The 13,327-nt window shown below is 35.9% G+C and overlaps 1 long non-coding RNA gene across 7 annotated transcripts in view; it reads right to left on the minus strand.

The window, feature by feature from the left end:
- The window catches only part of LOC108446482, a 31,005-nt gene extending 17,931 nt beyond the window's left edge, over window positions 1–13,074 (minus strand). Inside the window, exons 1-4 of one of the 7 annotated variants that reach the window (XR_001861678.1) lie at window positions 10,667–13,074; window positions 6,492–9,615; window positions 2,986–3,190; window positions 335–2,505 (exon numbers count right to left, since the gene is read on the minus strand). This is a non-coding gene — a long non-coding RNA (uncharacterized LOC108446482). Of the gene's footprint in view, window positions 1–334; window positions 3,191–6,232; window positions 9,616–10,666 lie in introns of those variants that run through there. The other 6 variants (XR_001861679.1, XR_001861680.1, XR_001861676.1 and 3 more) reach the window with 6 other exon arrangements.
- Window positions 13,075–13,327: the final 253 nt, after the last annotated feature.

Genomic DNA, 13,327 nt, shown 5'->3' on the forward strand with positions numbered 1-13,327 from the left:
AAGTCCGTGAGAGACTTTTCTCTCTCACAGAAGAGGTAGCAGGGAATGTAAACAACCAAGCCACCTGCAACCTTGGAAAGTCTTGTTTATGGTATAGTAGAAAATATTTTGATAATGGATGTTTTAGGATTTTGGCCAATCACCCCCAAGGGGTGGCTGGTCCTTTGTCCAATTAGACTATGAAGAAAGAAGTCTATAAAAGAGTTTGTAAAATAATTAAATAAATCAATCTTGCTGCACAATTCCTGCCTGCTGGATCTTCTTCTCCTCTTCCTCCCTATAGCTGCGGGACACGGTGATATACCATAGGAACCAGGCCTGCGGTAATATAATTCATGTTTCTTCTTTCAAAAACAAGTTTCTATAACACTGTATATTAGGTTAAAACAGCCTCTTGTTTTCTCTTACTAAGTTGGATTTAATTTAGGCTCTAATCTCGTCCACAAACTTAAACCATCAGGTTATGAAAACTCACTTATTCTAAATTTTCTGTGTCTAAGTGTATGTGTGAAGGGGGGACAGAGAGAAAGAAGACTTTTGTATTTAGGATGTAATAACACAGCAGGAAACAGCATCTGTTGTAATTCTGATTGATGTTCCTTTGTTCAGTCTGCAAAATACTGAAATACATGACAAAGAAACTAAAATCAGTCCAAAACAGTCAAGGAAGTCACTACACCCCATAAGCAGAGGAACAGAGGGAGCTACTGCTCTGTTTGCCCATTGCCCTTTTTCATACAGTCATGTTCCAAATTTGAAATGCATCAGTATCTTAATTTTTTTCCTGAATCTGCATTTAAGCTCTTCAATTCTTAAAGTCAAATGTTTTTATTCTGTAAGACCAAAACTTGGTACATTTGACAAACTAGAAATAGTTCTCCCCTTTCCTGTAACTGTAGTAATTTAGTAACAGGATGCAAAATGAAACATACTCCATATCAAACACCCTTATTGTGCTAAGTCTTCCCAATGGTATCTTTTATTTCTGCTCCATCTTCATCCATTGAAGGACTGCAACTAAGGCTGGTGACAGATGAGGAGACATGAGTAGAGATGATGATGATGATGTTGATGATAATTTGACAAAGTATAATTCTTCCACAAAAGTCTTTTCAGTCACTTCAAAATGATATGAGTGCAAGCCAACTGTGCTCATTACCAGAATTTTCAAATTTTTGTTACATACATGCAAATGTAGGACTATCATTAGGCCTGTTTAATCTAGTGCTCCTGAGATTCATGCAAAATATGGCAGTCCAATGAATAAATTCCCAGGTTTCTCACAGATCCTAGGTTAGCATCCTAACTCCAGGGTACAGAGAAGAAATGGGAGAGCATGTTTAGTTTCAACTCTGCTGTATTTTATTAGTGCTTTCAAATCCAGTGGTTCTTGAAAAGTTTTCTGAACCCCATATTATCAAGCTATTGCTCTCTCTGAGCCAGTGATGATGTCTCATATATAATAGAGTATCCCCAACATGTGGATATCTTATCCACAAATTTCCCAGCCTTCACAAGCTCCACATCCAACCTGATATTGGTACTTATATGAACTCAGTTGTGTTCTCTTTCTCATTGAGGGTAGGAATCTGAGACAGTTTATTTCATAGCTTAAATTATTAATTTCTCCTGAGGCTACAGATATTCTGACAATAATGCAGAGAAAAGAGGAAATGAGGTTTCTCTTAATTGTGCTAGAATTGTCCTCTTTTCAAAACCATTCAATGCTCAGCATTTAGGATTAGAGAAGTTTAAGATTTAATTCCCATAAGATGAACTGAAAACTAAACCTAAGCTGCATAGTGCAGATGGATGTTATAATACTCAAACAGAAAGAAAGATTCGGCTTTCTCCAGCAGCTTTGTCTGGACCTGGTCCAACTCCTTCTTTGCCTTTTCTTACCTGTGCTTAAGGAAAATTGTTTATACAGGCCACAAAACACTTTAGTCTCAAACTAAGTGATTTTATTTTAATCATTCTGGAACTTAAAGTGAAAAAAAAACCAAACCCAACCACAAACCACTGGTTTCGCAGAACAAAAATTATTTCTATTGCTTAATTCAGAAGCTAAATTAAAAAATCAATTCTTTGCACAGCCATAACATATAATCAGTCTCATTTACATAAATGCACTGAAGTACACAAGTGAATTGAAAACTATATTCCTCTGTTATTGCTGAGATCTGTCACAAGTAATTTTAGAATCACTTATTGATCTTTCTTAGTAAGATTTAGAAAAGCACTCATTTGCTAATATGAGCCCTTCTGAGTTAATTCACAATAAAAATAATTACCATACCACAATCAAAATGAAATACTCAGACAAAGACCAATAAATTACCCCAAATAATAGAGAGGGATTTTCTCCATCCAAACTTTTGTTTTGGTTTGGGATTTTTTTTGGAGGGTGAGCTGTTTGTCTAGATGGTTTTTTCTTTACTTTTTAAGCCACTCTATCTTCACCTCTTTTGTTCAGGATAATGACAGAAATGCATGACAAAAGCACTAAATAAACATAAAGATAAAAATAATAAAGTTAAAAATAAACATAAAGATAAAAAATTAACTGTAGTCATATATGCATAACAAAACATGAGTGTTGGTTTATAAACAAGAAATCAGTCTCGTGTTCACTCAAAATATGACTATAATTTTACAACCTTCTCGTCTTTAAAAATTCTCACTGAAAAATGAATAGAAATTGAATTCCTTATATATATGCATCCAATTTTCTCCCCTTTGAGTGCCATCGCCTTATTTTATTTGATAATTCTAAATGATCCATATTACTACAAGAAGAATGGTAGACAGGATTTTTAAATGAATATTACTTCTTTTACTGTGTTTTTGTAATTATGGTTAGCTAAGTTTTTGATGAGGTCTAAAAGAAAGAGAGAATATAGCTGTCACATGTGGGAGAAAAAACTCACAAAAGATCACTGTTTCCTATCGAAAAGAAAATAGCTGAAAACAGAATATTCCTACCTGTGCCAAGTCTGAACACAATCAGCAAATAGATGTTGCACACATCGGAAAAATATCTTTTCCATGAATATCACATATCAGCTGCCAGCTGAGGGCAGATCTGTGGTAGCTGCATTGCTGGCCTGGGTTCATTAGCCGTAGCTTTGGGCTTGTCAATGAGTAAAACACTCCTGTTCCTGCAGAGCTTTATGGGGGTTCACACCATCTGTAAGAAGATTCTTTACAACTTACAAAAAATATGAGTGCAGAAAAATTGTGCCATTTTTTTCACTTCTCTTGGATATTATATCCACACTACAGGATCCTTTCACAGCACACTTTTCAAATGGCATATATTAGCAACTTTGGAGTACTTTAGCAACCTGCAGTTAAATGAACTTAGCAACAAATTTTTAAGTCTTTATGTTTAGGTGCACACATTGGTGGGTAGGCAGGATCAGGCTGAAATTTCTCTTATTGCATCAAAAATAAAATCAGGAAAGACATCGCAATCCTTGTCTTCTCCATTTTTGTCATTGTTCAATGTTGGAGACTGTAGAACGAAGTCTATTACTCTGGAAATTCATTAGTGTGCACACATAACATGGCTTTTTGATTTTATTTTCTTCAGTTTAACTAATAATGTGCTTATCCAGTGCAGAAGTATCACCCAAAATTTGAAGTCTCTGGTAAGTTATTGTACTATAGGAACACAGAGTGAATATAACGAACTATTGAGCAGTCAAAAATCAGCTAAAGGAAGTATGATATATCTGTTTTGAGTCCACTTATCCCTTTTTACATGAAAGAGGATGGTGATATGCAAATGAGGGAAAAGTTACACATAAAGCAATTTCATTTGCCTTTAGATTTTTAAACTGCCACTGTTCATGCTTATACTAGCACACTGGCTTATCTTTGTGGTCAATAGAGACAAATGGGTAGTCCCAGAACACAATTCCATTGACCCACTTCAGACCTTTTTGATGAAATTAACTGTGTCCTTCTGATGCCTATTTCTAACCGCTGAGAATTAGCCAAGATGCTTAGCTCCAATGCAGCTACTACTTTGCAAGCTTCGTTTGCTTTTATGAATCTCACATAAAGTAACTGAAATTCAAAATGGAACTGGCAAAGGCTCCTGCCCATGAAGGAACTCTTTAATGTGGAGTGTTTGTGACCTTGCTCACCTTTCCTATGACCTTCCTGCACACACAGAGCACTATAAGCCCTTTGGAAGGGACTGCTATATTTCACTGTGTCTGTCACCAAAACTCATCACTGTTTGAAAGATAAAGGATGGGAACAGTAGCTTGCAATCAGAGATGACAGGTCCTCTTAGCCATTCCTTTGCCCTCAGCCAAGAGCAGGTATATTTTCTATCAGATTTGTCAAATTTTATTTTTCCATGACAGTAGTTAAATGATTTTATGACTTATTACAGAGAAAAAAATAACCATACTAGGAAACCTAACTCTGTGATATTCAGCTACCCCAGATTTGTGAATTACGTGGGCTCTTGAGAATAAAAACCCTGACAAAGCTGTATTCAAATGCTTTGGCCATTCTAACTGCAGTAGTTGTAAAAGTGTTCCTACATTCCATTTTATGGCCACAAAGATTTTATATAAAACCTATATCCATCATTCCAGTGATTCGTATGGGACAGAAATATCTGTAGATCTAGATGGTTAATGTGCAGGTTAATGGGAGCTACAGGGTAATAGTCTGCTCTTAATTCACTGACTTCTTTCAAAGATCCAGCTCTCTGTGCAGCCTATTAATCTACTAATAAGTCAAACCATTTCTAAAGTATACAGGCATCAGTTCCAGACTTGCAAGAATTTGTTTGCATCTCACTGGTTTTTTTCAATGTCAAAGCACTATCCACAGCATCAAGCTAGTCTATTTTAAGAAGTGCTTGCAGAAAGGATGTCCTTATCAGGAAAGATTTTTTATTCAATAGGAAAAAAGTATACAGCACAGATGAACTAAAAATTAATGAAAAGAAATTCTATTGACATAAAAAAAAAACCCCAACGTGTTTGTTTCATATCCGATACCACACCACATATTTTCTACAGCATATTTTCATACTGGAAAATTGAAAATGTTTAGAGGACTGTTTCTGACATCATCTGTATCCATAGCTAATCCTGAGTATGTCCTACACAGAATAATGGGAAGGGTTGCAAACAGCTATGGGTTCTCTGCATAGGTCTTTTTGTATTGCATTTCTTTTCCTCCTTTTTGAGCTGTTTAATTGACTGTTTTTCAATTGCCAGATCTTTGTGTCACAGTTTGCAACTATTCTGTAAAGCACTAATATCCTTTATAAAGAGAATGGGAAAAATAATCTTTTCAGCCAGCGGAACTGGCTGAAACACAGTTTACACATTACATCTGAAAAACACAGTTTTCAGAGAGAAACAGGGCTTTCATAAATAGTTTTTGTTTGTTCAAAAACAATTAAAGTTCAGAAGACACAGCAGAGTATCCTAACTAGCCCACATGAAGAGTGGATTGTTTTGGATACTAAAAACAGTATATAGGAAAACAGCTTCTAATTTCCAGCCAACGAAGGTAATCCAGGATTACCTTTGCATAAACTGTAATGCACCTGTGAAGACATGGCCTCAATTTAATGGCCTCACATTTTCAAGAAAAATAAAATTATGGGGTATATGATGTATTTGAAGGCAAAGACTGTTTATGATGTACCTAGTATAAACAATTTTTTAGAACTAAATCATCTTAAAAGCTAATATTTTTTAAATACTTTGGCTGTGATAATTTCTATTTGAAAAGTTGCACAAGAAACTTCAAGGACTTTGTTTTCAACTAGCTGTTCTAGTTCTTTTTTGGGTATGTGAGGTTCTTATATAGCTTGTTAGTTCTATATTAGAGCAGCTAATATCTGAGATTTAAGTTCTCCTCCTTTTGGCCTCATCTTCATCTATTCAGGCATGCTGGCTGGCTGCCACTGCTCTGCAGCTGTTGAGGCTGTGTCTCTGTAGCTGTGGCAGTAGCCACACTGTGTAACCTTAGTTTGACCACAACTTGGATTGTGTCCTTTGCTATTGCTTTCTGATCTTATTTTATGGTTGGATTCCAACCTGCTTTGTTGTATATTAGCTGGAGATCTTCAGATTAACCCAATGCTCTAAAAAACCCTGTGGTGTTGGTGCTATGAGAAGCAAAAGTCTCTAGGATAAGGGACAAATGACTTTCCACAGTAGACAGAATCACTACAAAGGAAATGAAAAACTATGTTTAAAGCAAAGTATTTTATTCACATGGAACTGTAAGCAAAGTAAGTAAGTAAGTAAGTAAGACCTTTGGACACAAAATTCAGAATAACCTTCTGCATCAATAAATGCAGTGTCAGATTATTTCAGGTTACCAACTCAAACAATCCTGTTAGTATCTTAAATGCATTGAATAAGCCTGAGAGGTCCAAGAACTGTCATTACTTTGATACAGATTTTCAGAATAAAAGCACATGAAGATATCCAAGATGGCTTTACCTGGCCAATAGCTTCAAGTACTGTTGTATGATGTCCATGAGTGACAGCAAATGACAAGCAAAGATCCAACAATTTTATGGAATCCTGATTCGTCTTTGGGAGAAACTCAAGAAAGTTCTTTTCACTATTTTTTCAGGAACTTAGTGATAACAGTATAGTGTTTTTCCAGTTTCTGGGAATTTCATCCTGTGGAGAGCTGCAAGACAGAAACTGACAGTACATTTCACACAATGCCATAATTTTTCTCTGTGTTCAGGTGGAGCTTAGAGAGCAACTCAGCTCCCTCTGAAACATATGCAAAGCAGTTCATCAGCAGACAAGGCACGGAGAAGGGTCCACATATTGACTCTGTTGTCTAGAGCAAGAGGTTACACACATAGTTTATGCCTGAGCCCTTCCATATAGATTCCTTAGATGTCTCAATCCCCACCTAAGTCTCACCCTAGACCACAATAAATTTCTACAGAATTCAAGTATTTGACAAGAAGTAGATATTTGAATACCACTTCAGTATCAGACCTGTGTCCCCAAAGACATTACTGATAATGAGACAATGACTGACAATAAAATGGAAACTTTAAAAAAGAAATTATTATTACTAATTTTGTGGAATAATCAAAACAGAACAGTGTGATCCTGGGGCACCAGCAGAAGCTCCATCAGGCCTAATTGTTAAAGTATAAGAAAGTCACCAAAAAGTAAGAGGACATGTGAACACCTGCAAACACATTGCCATGCTACATAATTTTTGGGGAAAATTTTTGGGGTTTGGATTAGCAGTCTGAGACCTTCCCCAAATAGAAAGTTGACTTTTCCTTCCTCACAATTCACTTTAGAACCACACACATAGAACACAAAAGATAATGAAGGATGTCTCCCTTCACGCACAATTAGTGAACTTGACCATAAAGAGTGTCTAAGTACTTCCTCTGTTCAGACCTCTTGTAGCAGTACCTAAATCTCAGAGAGTTATATCGCATGAGCCTGAGCTGAACTATTTATTCTCCACTTTTCCTGTTGAATCTGGATCACAGCACAGAAAAAGACTGAAATACTCAAAGGATTCATAAGGGAGAGAAAAAAGTAAAATAGATTTGTGTCTATCCTAATTATAAGGATGTTTCCCTGGGAGTGATGCTTTTTCACTTCTGGCTGGGTATATTATTCTAAGTATTATTTGCACTGTTTACAACAGCATGTTGTCAACATCTTTTTAAATTATAATTATTGATATACTGGATTCTTATAGAATATTTAGGCAGACTCTGGAATTTTATTTAGAAAGCAATCTTTTTGGCTACTTCATTTCATCTTCTTTTAAAAACAAATAAAAATACATAAGTCAGAAATAAAATTCTCCTGCTACCCAAGAAATTTTGTAATCTAGTGAAGTTAGGCATATCTTATAACACAATGGTAATTTATAATTGTACAATTGCATCTAAACCGAGAAACTGATATAAAAAATGGATCTAGACTCACCTGAATTCTATCACCAGGACTATAATGGAAAGATGAATCAGGCTTCAAAATAGCAAATGGTAATTTAAGACTTTTGGTGCATTTCTAAGCTTTAAAACTTTGCCTCTTTTTGTTCTGGCAGTCATAGAATGAGATATCAAAGGAAAGACATACTCAACAGTCACTACTTAAAAGCAGAATTTACAGAGGCACACAACTAATTCATGTCCAGTATCTTAGTAAAACAAATATTAAAACAATACATAAAAAATAAAAACAGCAGTTACTTTTTAAGATTTACAGAGACTGTTCAAATGACTCACATTATTTCTGCAACCAGCAACATGAACACATGCAAATTTTCTTAATGGATTTTGTGAATGTAATATGTTGCTTGCCTAGTTAGTACTATAACTGTAGCAATTAATACTCTTAAAAATATTTGATACATGTGTTTTTCTTTATGTTCTTTCAGTGTAAATGCAGAGAATTTTTAGACAGAATTCTTGTAGACAGATTTTTAAAAGCATCTTTCAAAGTAAATTGAGCAGCAAAGTATTTATTGGTTTTTGTTTTGTTGTTTTTTTTATGGTTTTTTTTCTGTTTTGTTCAGCTTCACAAGAATTAATATTACACTGGCATCAGTTATTCCTGTGGTCCAACTGAGTGGTTTAACAAAGTATACAGATGTCAATGGATCAATTCAAGCACTTCTCTGGTGGAAAGATGCCACTTCCTTTTTTGAAAAAGGCCAGAAACTTCTTTTCTGTGCCCACTCTCACAAAAATATCTCATGCTATCTCCCTACAACCAATATAGATCTATGAGAGATCAGAACCCAGCAAGAAGAGTTACCAAACGGTATCAGTTTCCTTGCATGTTCATGCAAGATTTCACACTTTCTGTAGTCAGAAATTTGAGAATCATGAGATTGACTTGAACAGGAAGATGATTTTAGGACTCTTTTAAAATGAAGCTACTTAGATCAACACATTCTTTTACTTATAGACATTGGCCTTTTCCCTCCCTTCTCTGTGCTCATGGTAGAGAAACCAGAATAGTTCTGTTATTTGAATACAAAAATAAATTACACAAAAAAGAACTCACCCTACAGACAACCGTGGTCAACGTGGCAGGAATACTACTGGTTACATGGCAATATAAACAAAGTAGCATGGAAGGTAAAAAGGGAATGTTACTAGTTTTCTATTTTAGCAACTGTAATTTAACAAAGGGCCATGTTGCTCCTGGGATATTGGTCACTCGTCTTCCAGCAGTACAATCCTTCTTCACTCCGTTGCAATCATGATTTGTATAACTGAACGTGCCAAACTGCATTTCCAACAACAACTTGAATATTACCTCAGAGCTGACAGGCATGAATCACCACTGTATTTTAAGTGATATTAGCACTGATCTTGGAGTTGAGTTCATCAGTGACCTACCTGAGTTGTTACCCCCCTTCCAGAAGAGAGGCTTATTATCTCTCTTAGGTTTCCAGATGGCTTTGCAATTATCTATTTATCTTGTACAGTTCTACTGACTAACTGCTTCAGCTGATAACTGCCAGCTGCTTCAAATTCTCTGTGATGCCTGATAGAGATCTTTCACAGTTGAGTCTGTTCCTGTAGTTACAACGTGCTGTGTTCTGTGTCACCGTGAGCTGTAAAAGAAAAGAATTTTATTTGGCCTAGAATAGACATTGTTGATGGTTACAGTAAAAACCAACCTCAATGGTTGGTTATATAGATATGATTTGTCTATATATTATCATAGAATTCTACATTCTAATCATATTTATACAAATTTTATCACAAAACTTGAAGTACATGTATCTCTTTCACTAACAGGAGTAGGATTAAATTTTATGCTAGTGACAGAGCTATTTGTGTGTATGAATGAGGGCGGAGTGAGAGGCTAACAATTACTAGCTGTTGATATAAAGCTTACAGAAGGTGGCCTAGATGATTTGCCAATATAGCATTCATTATATTATCCTGTGTATCACTTGGAGATGAGAAGAATGCGCACCGCACCAGCCTGCTTATGGACGTGAGAGAAGTTTGAGTTGTGTATTTATGGAACCGAAATCAGTCCAGGAAAAATAGAACATAATCAGAATGTAATCCAACGTAGGCCAGAACGACACACAGTCATAAACATGCACCCTTTAGATTCAGACTTTGTGACAAGAAGACACAACCTGTGATGTAGCAGAAAAGATCTAAGCTTAGAAGAGGACCTGTAAAATTCTGGATTCAGCTAAAACTGTGACAAGCGGCATGTGGGAAAAAGGGACTGTTCCAGTAGGGGACTTACCCAAACAGTTACTGTAGAGACTTACAGAAAATATTTGTAGCATTTTCTTTTTCTCTAGTAAAAAATAATACTTAAAAATCTTTTATGTTAATATCACTAAAAAATGTCAATCTGTTACAACCAAAACAGGATAGTGTTTAACATGCAACCTCACAAAAATCTATCTATCAACTGGACACAAAACTGACAACCACACAGGTCACTCTTCTCATACACATATGGTAGATAAGTTGATTTAATTTCTTTTTAACAATTAGTTCACAGAAAAATACAGAATGCCTCACTCCCATACACAGACACACGGATGTGCACACAGAGCTCTGAACCTTTAGTAGCTTCTTAAAACTCACTCAGAAAGTATTAATTGCTATCACTCAAACGTTTTTAATTCTTACCCTTAGAGGTAGGTATGGACATTTTTACTTTGAGTAATGGGCTTCCTACAGCAAAGGTGCACCAAGACTGGAAAGATGCAGAATGACAACAGGGTTTTTTTCAATCTGCAACTGAGAACCAAATTATTTCAGTGCCTTCATTCTACAGACACTCACAGAGGAGTGTATTCACTGAAAAACATGATATCACTGCAATAAAAGTCAGAATAAAAAATTAATTCATACATAAACTTCTAGTCTGAGGGCTCATGGCAATTTTTGTGTCTTTAAGCAGGTGACAGGCACTTAACAGCCTGTGTGTGAACTTGTGCAGACTGCAGGCCAGAATCCCACACTGTTACAACTGCAGCTAGTTTATGATCTGCCTCTGCCTTGGACTAGAAAACACCAATGCAATGAAGCACACAGCAACAGTAAGTCAATTAAGATCACCTTTCCTACAGAGGGTGCTCTGAAAAGAGGTATTGAAAGAAGCTGAATGAGGCACATAGGTATATATAGAAGATGTATATGCCTGTAATGGTTAACATAGGATAATATAATATGCTATTTCTATATGGATGTTACTATATGCAAATATACAAATTTATTTATAAGCACAGAGTACATCAACTTGTACTGTATGTAGCACTATGTTACATACAGCTTGCAGCATGTACTATATAGTACAGCAAATACTGTGTAAGTGATATACCTTATCACATATATAGCTGTGTACAATTTATTGTGTCTAATATATAGGATACGTTTATAAATCAAAAATATATATTTGTATCTATATAAATACATATTTATTTTAGTTAGGGCATATCAGTGGAGGAAACAGAACTATGCAATGAAAAAGGTAGCATTTCTATCTTCATGTATTCAATTTTCAGTTTCCTTAGAAAATGACTTTTCTAACACTATATAAGACAGCACGTAAACTGTACTATTTCACTGTAAAGAGCAACATAGACATGCTTTGCATTTTACAGGAACTGTCTGAGGTCCTATATGGCCTACAATTTTCTTTAAGGCATGAAAAGTGTTTGAATAGTGAAGAGAGCTTTAGACTACAGTAATGCCAAGTGTACAACTTTGATTTCAGCACTAGTAGCTTTTATTACAAAAGATTTTACATCAGATTTAATCCTAATTTCAACATTTTTAACCCTGTTATTGTGGGCCTGCCTAGAAGAGTTTGACCATGGGCATCAGTACCCAAGCTTTGTTTGCTTGCATGCCCAAGAGTCACGGCTTAGTGTTTGTTCTTCCCTCCAATAGCCTTAGTGGGCCCCTCATGGGTCCTTTTCCTTCCAAAGCCTGTAGTGCAATCTGCTGCCAGGACAGACACTGTGATTGTGAGGATGCTGGGCACAGGCTCCTTTGACAAACTTGCACAAGATATTGCTGCCTAAATTAATGCAACTGTGACTTCCACTACCCGCCCTGGCAGTCACCATGTTTGTTCCTAAACATGCCCCTGGATTCAAGATACATAACTCAAGTACTACTTAGCTTATGCAATGCCACAAAAATGACTCCACACTGTTGAGTTTGTTTCAGGAAGAAGAGTGTTTGCTGTCTCTACCAGTGAACTACTTACTGTTCCTTATGAGTACAGCAACAGAATCTGCCCAGAGACTCTAGAGACCTGGCTGCTTTACAAACACGTGACAAAGTATTCCCTCCTGAATCTGGAAAACTTGCCCTGGAAATGGATGATACATAAATAATAACAATAACATCCTAAAGAATGAAGGAATACTAAAATGTTACATTACTGATATTGCCAGGTCTGTGTCTTCTGATTTTATGGTTACAGTTTAAAACACAGAAAAGTTCCTAATACTTCTCACATAAAAGCAAATCAATTCATAATAAAAGGAAACAAAGAAAGCTGGTTTCTATTAATTTGTGCTTCAGACAGCAATCCTCCATGAATGGATTCTTCAATGTAATAGGTATTGCCATTCATGCTGCTGGTTTTTTGAGGGCTGAGATGCTCCTTTCCAGATTATTTTTCAAAACTTTTTGTTCATTGTGGCTGATGCTAGCTAAGGGATTCATATGTTATTAATGGAAAATAAACAGACAAAAATAAACTGCAAGTCTTTCCTTCCTTTACTAGCAGGTCAGCACACTAGAACACCCCCAACTACAACCCAAGTTCTCCTCCTGTCCATACACAGGCAGTGTCAGTTCCTAACATGCCTGTAAAGATCCTGTTCATAAGGCTCTAACAAAGTGCTTGCAATCAAGTTTTTTAAAATTTTTGATATTAACATTTCCTTTTGTACGTCTTGCAACACAATGTCAACAACTAGAATTAATCCAGTCTCCTCCCAGTACTTAAGTATTGCACATAATGTGAAACCTTTACACAAGAATAGGCATGATGGTAAAGGCTTTAATTATGCAATTAAAAGATCTGGATAATTTAGCGTCATTTTCATAAATATGTTCATCATATGTTCTCATAACTTTTTTCCTTAAGGAGACAAAAAGGCAGCAAATGCTGAGGTGACTAACCAAGATTTTCATCAGCAACTCATTGCTGACTGGCCAAATTTCAGTTACTGTTTCAGAAGACGAAGGTCCTGCGTTGAGCACAAAACGAATTCTGTTAATTTACTTTTATTTTTCCCCTAACACGAGGAAACTGATACACCGTTTTCT

Source organism: Corvus brachyrhynchos, unplaced genomic scaffold (assembly GCF_000691975.1).
Source record: "Corvus brachyrhynchos isolate BGI_N302 unplaced genomic scaffold, ASM69197v1 scaffold32, whole genome shotgun sequence".
Classification (NCBI taxonomy): Eukaryota; Metazoa; Chordata; class Aves; order Passeriformes; family Corvidae; genus Corvus; species Corvus brachyrhynchos.